Source organism: Leucoraja erinacea, chromosome 8 (assembly GCF_028641065.1).
Source record: "Leucoraja erinacea ecotype New England chromosome 8, Leri_hhj_1, whole genome shotgun sequence".
In the NCBI taxonomy this organism is placed as follows: Eukaryota; Metazoa; Chordata; class Chondrichthyes; order Rajiformes; family Rajidae; genus Leucoraja; species Leucoraja erinaceus.
Window position 1 is genome coordinate 66,002,931 of NC_073384.1, and position 10,962 is coordinate 66,013,892.

Genomic DNA, 10,962 nt, shown 5'->3' on the forward strand with positions numbered 1-10,962 from the left:
TACATCAGGAATGGTTGATTAGTGAAACGACTAGAGTCATAGAGTGATACAGTGTGGAAACTTTATCAACTTGGCCCAACTTGCCCACATCGGCCAACATGTCCCAGCTACACCAGTCCCACCTGCCTGTGTTTGGTCCATATCCCTCCAAACTTGTCCTATCCATGTACCTTAAATGTTTCTTAAATGTTGGTATATTTCAAGCCTCAACTACCATCTCTGGCAGCTTGTACCATACACACATCCACCCTTTGTGTGAAAAAGTTACCCCTCAGATTCCTATTAAATCTTTTCCCCTTCACCTTGAACCTATGTCCTCTGGTGCTTGATTCCCCTACTCTGCGCAAGAGATTCTGTGCATCTACCCGATTTATTCCCTTAGCTTAAAGAATTGCCAGAAAAAGACAAGTTCATCTTCTTTGCCAATTAGTTTCTCCTTTCCAACCCATCTCTTTTGAAGACCGGAACTGATGCTGAGGAAAATATCGACAGCATTGAAATACTGATGCCTCCTATGTTTAGTCCTTCTTGGTATGTGTGCTGGGGCCATCACTGCCAATTGGTACCTGATGTCAGACACAAAATGCTGGAGTAACTCAGTGGGACAGGCAGCATTTCTGGAGAGTCTTGAAACATCAACCATTCCTTCTATCAAGAGATGCTGTCTGTCCCGCTGAGTTACTCCAGCATTTTGTGTCTATCTTCAGTATAAACAATGTCATTGTTACAAATAAAAAATGTTTTGGTTATTCCACACATCTTCTTATAGCAAAAGAGCTGTATAAGTACAGATTTCTCACTGGCAAATCAAGTTAATTTTGCTTTTAATACTTTTTCGTTTGAAGACAGTCTGGGTCTGACAATTGCAAACCCCTGCACTTCCCCATGCTAAATAAAGAGCAGAAAGAAAAGACAGTCAGGTGGCTGAGATTTCTGAACCTTTATAGCAAAGATGCAAATCCTCAGTAAAGACTGTTGACCCCATGGTTTCTGTGGAAGGTTCTTTTCCATCGGTCTGCCAATTTAGTTAGCTCTTTTTTTAATATTGGCATTGAAGATAAGAAGGGAAGAGAAATCCTAGAAATCAACAGTGTGGTTGTGATCCTCACATCTCTTTCTGGACACCGTTGAATGAGAGAAATATTCTAGACTTTCTGTGCAAGAAAGTGTTTAATGAGTTTAATGGTTCTCTCATTTCTTGCATCTATCGTGCATTTTTCCGCACTGTAAATCTTGAGATAGACAGGTCGTAAACTCTTGCATAATTCACAAATTTGTACAGAAACACTAATTGGTTTTATATTTTTTTCACAGAAGACAATTTTAGTATTCATCGACGCAATGGAAATAAAAGCTTCCAGACAAACAAATATCATCTTTTGTATGCAAATGGCTTATCATATATGCATCAGTGCTTAATAGGACATTATGTTAGACTTTAAGGCATTTTCTGCTAAAACAACAATCATCTTCCATTGTACTCCACAACTGTTACAGAAAGAGTAACTCCTTGTTTAATTGCAGTTCTTTAATTTTATGGACAAATTTTAATATTAATATCAAAATTTTCCTGTGAAATTACAAGTAGTTCTGTTGCTTTAGGGCACATCGACTGATAATAATCTTACGGATGGAACAGCTAAAAATACATTCATTATGTACCTTGTGAACAACCCCTGCTAGGCATTCAGGTTTTGAGAAACTCGGAAACAAGTGGAACAAGTGCCATTTATTGAAATTCTGTAGATACCATTTTGTGGTTATGATCCAGTGGTTGTGAATTTCCTCTCCTTTTGTTTCTCGATTTACATATATTCTGCAAAAAATTGAATTTTTTGTTGTCAATGTGATACTTTTAACTTTGATTTTAGAAAAGCATCTTCTATTTCATCGGAAAGATGATGATTCCCATCACTTTCTGAGTTAAATGACAAACATTGGAAGTCAAAAACTACCAACAGATTTTTAAGCATAAATTCTACTGAATACTAAATACAAAGAAATAAGTGTTGGAAATTGTACTTTAGTTTAGAGATGCAGTGCGGAAACAATCCCTTCGGCCCACCGAGTCTGCACTGACCAGCGGTCCTCGGACATTAACACAAGCCTACACACACTAGGGATAATTCACACTTCTACCAACTATACAGATCCAGGCCAATTCACCTACAAACCTGTACGCCTGTGGGAGAAAACTCACGCGGTCACGGGGAGAATATACAAACTCCGTACAGACAGTACCCGTAGTCGGGATCGAACCCAGGTGTCTGGCGCTGTAAGCGTTGTAAGGCAACTCTACCGCTGCGCCGCTGTGCCGCCTAAATGACTTAGCATATGTGCAAAGAAAGTGGTATCATTGTTTCAGATAAAGAAAATACTTATTCCCTGAGAGGTGTCGGATTGTGCAACTCGCGTCCTGAAGACGTGTTCGAGTCAGAAACCACCATGGCATTTACAAAGTATTTGGATGTTACTTGTATAACCTCAGCTCTTTAGTCTATGGAGTAAGTGTTATAGCTTTTCTTTTACCAGCATAGATGCATGAGCTGAATGGCTTTGTTCCATGTCATAAATTATACTATGACTCTATAAACTCTGATTGTTTAGTTTAGTTTAGTTTAGTTTAGAGATACAGCGCGGAAACAGGCCCTTTGGCCCACCAGCGATTGACCAGCGATCCAGGGACAATTTACACTTACACCAAGCCAATTAATGTGCCTGTAATCGGGATTGAACCTGGGTCTCCGGCGCTGCAAGTGCTGTAAGGCAGCAACCTCTACCGCTGCACCACCGGGTCACCCTATTGGAGGGAAATGAAAATCTAAACTTTAGATTAAAAAGACTTTAGTTTTAGTTTAAAAAATCTTATTTAAACCTTTTACGAGATTTTATTTTAGTTTGTATTTGCTTTTTGGTGTTTATAGTTGACTTTGAAATGTTTTAGGATTTGAAGGCTTTTGAGTTTAGGTTTGCTGAGTCTTGTTTGGGCCAAACCCAAAGTACGCTCTTCACAATACAAAAGACCTCTCAGCACATTAGGATAAAACTCCCAGTGTTTTCTGCAAATTCTCATTGATTGGCAGAACTTTTTTTATTCTATTATCAGGGGCTGAAGTAAGTAAGTAAGTAAATAATTTTAATTTATATAGCACATTTAAATCAACTCGCGTTGAAACCAAAATGCTGTACATAGAAAAAATTGTGTTTCAATAAACCCATACAAAATAAAAAAGAAAAGACACAACACAACACACTATAGAATTTAACATGAATGTCCCCCCACAACGGAATCAACATTTTCTACTGTGAGGGAAGGCAGTAAAAAAGGTCAGTCCTCTTCCTCTGTGTTCACCGTGGTCGGGGCCTATTTGAGGCCTCCATAGTCACCGCAGCGGAGGCCGGATGTTTCAGGCCCTCTCGCCGGGACGATGGAGCTCCAGCTTTGGAGAGAACACTCTCAGCGGCATTGGAGTAAAATGTACCACATTAATAAAATAGGAAAGGAGAGCACTCGGGTACTGAGAAATAAGATTGGTTATTTTCTGTATAGGGGAATAAAGTTGGAATGAATAAGCAGGAAAAATTAAATGTCCAAAAAATGTGTTGGCACCGAGTCACAAGGCTGAAGTATAATCAGAAAAGGTGGAAACTTTATATTTATAAAAGGAATTGACTTGATAACTTTCCTGGATTCAAATTAAAGCAATTTAATAAACTGTGGGACATCTCTACGTTTAATTCAACAGTTCTTTATATGTGTAACTTCAGAAAGTCAACTTTACATTATAAAAAATGGGAATTTTGTGGGCAAATGGCAGATGTAAAGTTCTCAGTTATTGAGTGTGTTATAAGAACTTAACTGCAAAAATAAATAGTTTCTGTGCTGATCAAGTGCAGGTGCTGCAGCTAGGAAGTTTAATCAGGAACTGTTTGGTGCCAAAGATTCCTTTGACAAATTACTCAATTATTCCCAAAAATCAACATAGATTTTGAATTTCAGTCTGTTGATGCTGACTGTGGCTGAAATATGAATGTTTAGTTTGGCTTCAGCCAGGCACCCTCTGTGCAGACAAACGTATCCTGAAGAGCTTGAGCCAGTCACTTCCTTCTTTAAACCATTGAAGTGAGGTCTGAAGAATGGTCTCGACCCAAAACGCCACCTATTCCTTTTTCTCCAGAGTTGCTGTCTGACCCGGTGAGTTATTTCAGCTTATCGTGTCAATCTTTGGCTTAAACCAGCATCTGCAGTTCCTTCCTACACAAAATATTGCAGTTGTGTATAAATGTGAGAGAGAGAGATACCATACATACATTGCTGCCTCACCCGCTGAGTTACTCCAGCATTTTGTGTCTACCTTGCTGGAAAATAGTTCTGAAGATCAATCAATAGTAATTATGCATAAAATAAAACTACACCAAATCAGTAAACTTTAATTGACTGAGTTTAATGCGAGTTTTCTTTTTTTTGTGGGTTTTTCTCAAAGAATGCTTTGATTCAGCTCTGTTGAACCCCCATGATTAAGTAAGGTCAATTGCAGAGACTTTTACTAACGACGGAATGAAAGGTTGAATTTGATGCACGGGCCGAAACCTTAAAATGAACATTGTTGGAATCTAGACATAATTTAGTTTGATTGAATCTTATTTAAATGTCAGCAATTGGTGAAATCGGTCGACATGCACAGCTGAATTTGTTATTTATGGCACTTTTAAATCCACATGATTTATGTTACAATTTGAGCACTGCGGTAGGTAACTATCTTGAATCATTGAATAACAATTAATTATAAGATCAAGTGCCAGGATTATGAGTGAATTGTGATTACATCATTTTGTATAATTAAAGAAAAGACTGAGATGCAGAGTGATGATGGTACAAAAATGTTCCTCTATTCCCATATATAATATTTGTGCTTCAAATGTAGCACATTCAGATAATCCGCAAAAGGCCTATGTAAGCACATTGTACAAAGCATTATTTCCTGTTGTCAGCTTGTTTCTATTATACATCCACTGTCTGCAGATAAAATGGTACCTGCCTTTGTAAACATGTTACCTTTCTCTCAGTGTTGTTCCTCACTTTTCCATTGCTTAAATCATCACCCCATACACCTGAGAATCTCGTGTGCTCCAGTAAAACTAATGTCTCAGTTTCCTATTTTATTGAAAATGAGTTTGCATTTAACTACAGAACTTCCATGGCATGATATTTAAAGACAGACAGAACTGAGGTTGCAATTCGTCCTCAGTTGCAAGTGGCAGGAGCTGAGATGGCAACTTCACCCAGTTATGGGGTTGTGCAACTCAAAATAATGAGGAGGAACGCCACACTGCGCTCCAGTTTCAACAACGTAGAATGGTATTTGCCTTGGGACATCCTCTTGTTTAAAATCTGAGGCCGAGGGTGCTCACTTGTTGATCTTGACAGGAGCTCCTTAGAAATCTTCCAAAATTCTGTGGGAGGATTTGGCCACTTAATATTGTCTATTGTCAGGGATAAATTCGAGGAGATCCTGGGTCACCAAATGCTCTGACATGGTGCAACCAGTCATGGTCAAGAATTTGCTCAAGTTTCAATTTGGGAAGTTAACCCTATATTGCTATTTGAGGCAGCAATGTAAACATCTGATTAAGGTAGAGGATGACATAAATATTGAAGATAGCCACAAAATGCCAGTAAAATGTACAGGCATGAAAGACCCCCATGTACTGGCCAAGTTTGACTGGCCATTTCATGGTTGTGCTCTGACACTGAGAACATGCTGCGATCCTTTACTGTCTACAGCAGGGAGTCTGCTCTCAGCCTTTGTGTCATATAATGACTGCAGCAGATCCTGGAGACCGACGATTCCCATGGAAATTATAAGGTTTCCGGTATTAGAGTGAAATAAATAAATATATATTTCCAATTGTTTACTGTGTTTTACAAGTGATTTTTAAAAGTTATTTAGAAGCGTCAGAGAATTTCATAAACATTGCAAATATTTTCTTTCTCTGACAGTCATCAAAGCTGGGGACTGGCCTTGGGGTCCATCAAAGGTATTGATGCAGTTTTCCAGGACTGGTCATTTTCACCCTGTTATGTTGTCTGATCACTGCTACTGTTTAGAGATACAGCGCGGAAACAGCACCGAGTCCGCACCAACCAGCAATCCCTGCACATTAACAATATCCTACACTAGGGACATTTTTTACATTTATACCAAGCCAATTAGCCTACAAACCTGTATGCCTTGAGTGTGGGAGGAAACCGAAGTTCTCGGAGAAAACCCACGCTGACACGGGTAGAACGTACAAACTCCATACCGACAAGCACCCATAGCCAGGATCAAACCTGGGTCTCTGGTGCTGTTAGCGCTGTAAGGCAGCAACTCTACCGCTGTGCCACCATGCCACCTGGTAATGCTCAGGGCTTTCTGGCTTAGCCCTCGGACCATCTCAAATTGTATTGTATTGTATATCTTTATTGTCATTTCCTGAGTATTCACATACCCAGAGGAAACAAAAAAACATTGCTCAACCAGTGTCCATTAAGTGTGCATTAAAAATAAATAGAAATAAAAATACATATATCATGAACAAATTAACACTCTACTAAACATGATCATCCTTCAATGTCCATTGAAAGTAAAGTCAGGACAATCGTGACCTTGGGCAGTGAATATTTGTTAGTCAAACCTAGAGTTTTCTTTCATTTATTCCTTAGGCTGGACTTTACTTTGATGACTGGAGAACCAGATAAAACTTTTTATTAACTTTTACCAGGAATAATGATACCAAAGTCAGACACACAATGCTAGAGTAACTTAGCGGGACAGGCAACATCTCTGGAGAGAAGGAATGGTTTATGTTTCAGGTCGAGACCCTTCTTCAGACGACGGAGAAGCAGTTAACATTTCAGAGTGGAGACTTTTTGTCAGACCCAGTCCGAAGAAGGATCTCGACCCGAAACGTCACCCATTCCTTCTATCCAAAGATGCTGCCTGTCCCGCTGAGTCACTCCAGCATTGTGTGTTAATCTTCGGTGTAACCCAGCATCTGCAGTTCCTTCCTACACATAATGGTACCTAACCATTTCCAGTGAATTAAAAGTGAATTATGTGGTGGGAAAAAAAGGTGCTATTTTGCTCAGTTTCTATCATTTGCTGTCCTTTGTTGTCGGTTGAATTCTTTGATGAAATGTGTCGTTCACGAAAGCAAGCATTTACGTGGAGTCTGCAACCTTGCCAGATGGTATGTCGTATGTTATGAAATGAAGTGACAACATTAATAAAATGATAAAATTCAGAATTAAAATTACCCCATTCCATTATTAAACTTGTCGGGGGAGGGTCCGTAATATAAACATTATTGATTAAGATGTCATAGTGGCAAAAGTACCTTTCCATTGAATTATGTTTTTTTAATTTTACACCCAGTTATTGATTGTGATTATGCCGGAGTCCTTTCAGCCCATTATGCCAGTTTTGAATCTTTTTGCTACACTGAACTAAAATTTAAATCATTGCCCTTCTCTCTCCTTAGAAGCTGCAGAAACACCCCTTCAAATATTTATCCAATTTTCTACTAAGTGATGCAGTACAAAGATTTACTGCTGCGCAGCATTCCATCTTTCAATAAATCTCCATGCAAATAATCTGCTCTTTTTCAGTTCTTGCATGGTGACAATATTGCATCTGATAACCCTTTCACACTGACCTTTGCATCAGAGGAAGTGGTCATTCCCAATTCACTCTATCAAAAAACAGCCATAGCTTTAAAAACCTGCATGAACACTTATGTCTTTTCCAGTCTAATGGAAACATTTGTAGTATCTCAAAATCTCAATCACTAGTTCGCATTCTTGGCAACATCTCAGTGAGCCTGTGCTCTACATTCTCTGAGCTTTAAAATTATTTTAATAATGGAGAAGCAAAAACTGAGCACAGTCCCCTACCTGTGGCTAATACAGTGATTTTTTTTCCACATTTATTATTACTTATTTAATTTGTGGTTTATTACTTATTTAACCCTGTAGAGTATGAGGAATGGGAAAGCATATCACAGAAAAAGTTAATAGCTGGTGCATACAGTATGTATCACATCAATAGTCTTCAGATTGCCAGAATCTCTCGGGATTGTATTCACTAATGATTTGCTTTACTCAAATCCTTTTGCAGCTCCTCATCAAAAGAAGCACTGTTAACCATCTCGCAGGGCCATCTATTACCTGTACTCTCCAACATTCCAAATCGAACCTCCTTTCCCCTCTAAAAATCTTGGAATATATTCTGCCTGTATAGTTCTTATCTAATTCTACAATATCCTGTTTAAACCCCTCAGTCCATCTTGGATCATTTCCTCTTCAGAATCCAGCACCATGGAACTAGTCGCATGCCTTCCTGCTCTGATACTTCCTCTGATTGGGACGACCTGAATTCTCTGGAGATGGTAGGTTCATATCCTTTAGCCTCAATGCAAACTCCCCAGACAAACCAATATCTCTTACACGATGTTTCATTCAGTTAAAATGTGAGGGGTAATCTACATACCTTTTTTCACTCCATTGCTTGTTTTCTGGATAGATTTGTGTAATTTCATTTATTTTCTATAAAGGTTCCTAAATTAAATGTAATGGGAAAGTTAGAATGTTAATTTGCTTGACATTAGTGCCAATTCCCATATTCATACATTGAAAAATATGGAAACTAAACATTAATTAATTTCAAAGCAAATTGACCTCTTGCGTTCAAACTCAAATTGAGAGGTAATGAAAAAGCCTTAATAGATAATGTAATGAACTAACTTACTTTGAGTTCCATTGTTAATGCAGGTTTGTTCTGTTGTTGATTCATGTATACTCTTTCCACGAGGCTCTTGCGATGGTTTTTATATCATTACAAGAGAAAATAAAAATGTAAAGAGGAAAATACCTGATCTGTTTTATCAATTGGGGTTGGTTGAAAAGCAGTTACATAACTACAATTCAATTATTGACAATATTGCAGTTTTACTTGTAAGCAAAACAAAGTTTGGAAGAGCAAATCCACTCTACGAAGCCTTTCCATGAAATGGTGCATACGTAAGCATTTTATAATGTTGCAATAAAGTGCCAATAAATTTCCCTTAAACAGAAAATAGATTTTAATTGATTTTGATAGCTCATCCATTAAAAAATTAGAAAAGGTAGATGGCTACTCTGAGCAACAGTTCACTCAAGTTTATGTAAATGGATTTCTACATGCTCCAGTAACTCAGCGGGTCAGGTAGCATCTCTTGAGAACATGGATAGATGACGTTTCGGGTTGGGACCCTCCTTCAGACTCATTAACATTGTCTGTGACTGTGTCTTTATGTCAGAAGGGTTGCTTTCTCTCCTGCCTTTGGGAAGATGGAAAAGGAGCCAGAAAACTATAACATCCAGGTTCAGAAACAGCTTCTTACCAACAACCATCAGGCTATTGAACACTACAAACCACAACTAAGAATGTATTTGTTCTATTTTAGCACATGTGATAATAAAACACCCTTGACTCTTGTGTCTCGCCTTTACTTATGTTTCTGATTGTGTGACCACAGCTTGCAATTTTTTTAAATTGAGAAAGATTTACTTTTTCTCTGTGTGTGATAATTTCATCTCTGATGGCATACAGGTATGAGAGATTGGGTAAGCAGACTTAAATTTCAAATCATTCCAAACACTGCAGTGCTGAGATAGTAATGAATAGGAAAACACACAGTCAATGAAGGATTTACCAAATCATTGTTTACTTTGGCCCATGGCAAAGATATTAATCTCCGACTGCTTTGTTCACTACTGGTATTGCATCCCATTTGTTACATCAAAATACTTGGCTGAAAATATTTTATGAACATTAATTCTATGCACATTAGACAGAATGCATTCAATCTAACCTTTCTTTAGATAACCAATGGCGATACTCAGAATTGATTTAATAAGTAAAATGTTGATTAATTTCTGTGAGCTTAGTTTCAGTGAGAGCACTTGACAGATAAGGATTGTCTATTTTTGTTAGTTATATTGTTTGACATATTGATTTATTAGTTCTGTGTAATGTTGTGCAAATCTATGCTCATCAAATGTTATTAACAGTTCTTTCCTGATATCGCAGCCAATGGCAATGTTGATGATTTTTGGAAATTTGTTCATTATGGTATTTTATTCCATCCCGTATCAATTATCTCATGTATTCAATATGTTCTCATTACAGAACATCTAAATTATGAATCTTATAACAGGGTTTATTATGTAGTTGTTTGTCCGATCTTCAAAGCAATCAGACATTTATGGTTTTATTTCTCTTCTAGAAAAGCCTATTGTATCAAACAAAAAGCAAATAGCTACATGACTAGAAATCTGAAATGACTGAAAATGCTAGACATTTTCATTAGTTAAGGCAGCATCTATGGAGAGAAAGATAACATGCAGAGCCTTCTATCAAAAGTATGCAAAGGTCGAATGCAAGCATATTTTAAATGCAGAAAGGAGGGAGAATGGAGAAAGCAAAATAGAATTGTCTACGATAGTTTGGAGACACTGCAACAGAAATAGTGGTGGTGCCAACTTAAAGAGCATGGTGATAAATATTAATTACAGATGATTTATTTAGAGTAGATGTAAATAGTCCTTCAGATTTTCAGCATAAAATCTACAATATTCTGATACAACGGTGATTGGCCTTTTTGTTACTGTCGATAACACCTCTGGAAAGTTGATGCTCGAGACTGTGCTCTCTGAACCATGAGGGCATTTGTGCTGTTTCCCACTGACTGGAAGGAGGGTGAAATGGAGGTAAACTGAACCCTCCTAATGGTCACAGCATGGCTGTTGGTATTTTGAATGCTATCTTCCAATTTCCCCTGACAGAGGGCGGTAAATCTCTAGAATTCCCTATCCTGGAGGGCCCTGGATTTGAGATTATTGGAGGTATTTAAAATAGTGTAAATGCATCTTTGAGAGAT

At 37.9% G+C, this 10,962-nt stretch overlaps 1 long non-coding RNA gene across 1 annotated transcript; it reads left to right on the forward strand.

The window, feature by feature from the left end:
• Positions 1–3,655: 3,655 nt before the first annotated feature.
• Positions 3,656–9,556, forward strand: LOC129699214 (uncharacterized). The gene is made up of 3 exons (XR_008723806.1): positions 3,656–4,195; positions 8,323–8,430; positions 9,340–9,556. It is a non-coding gene; the product is annotated as an uncharacterized LOC129699214 (long non-coding RNA).
• Positions 9,557–10,962: the final 1,406 nt, after the last annotated feature.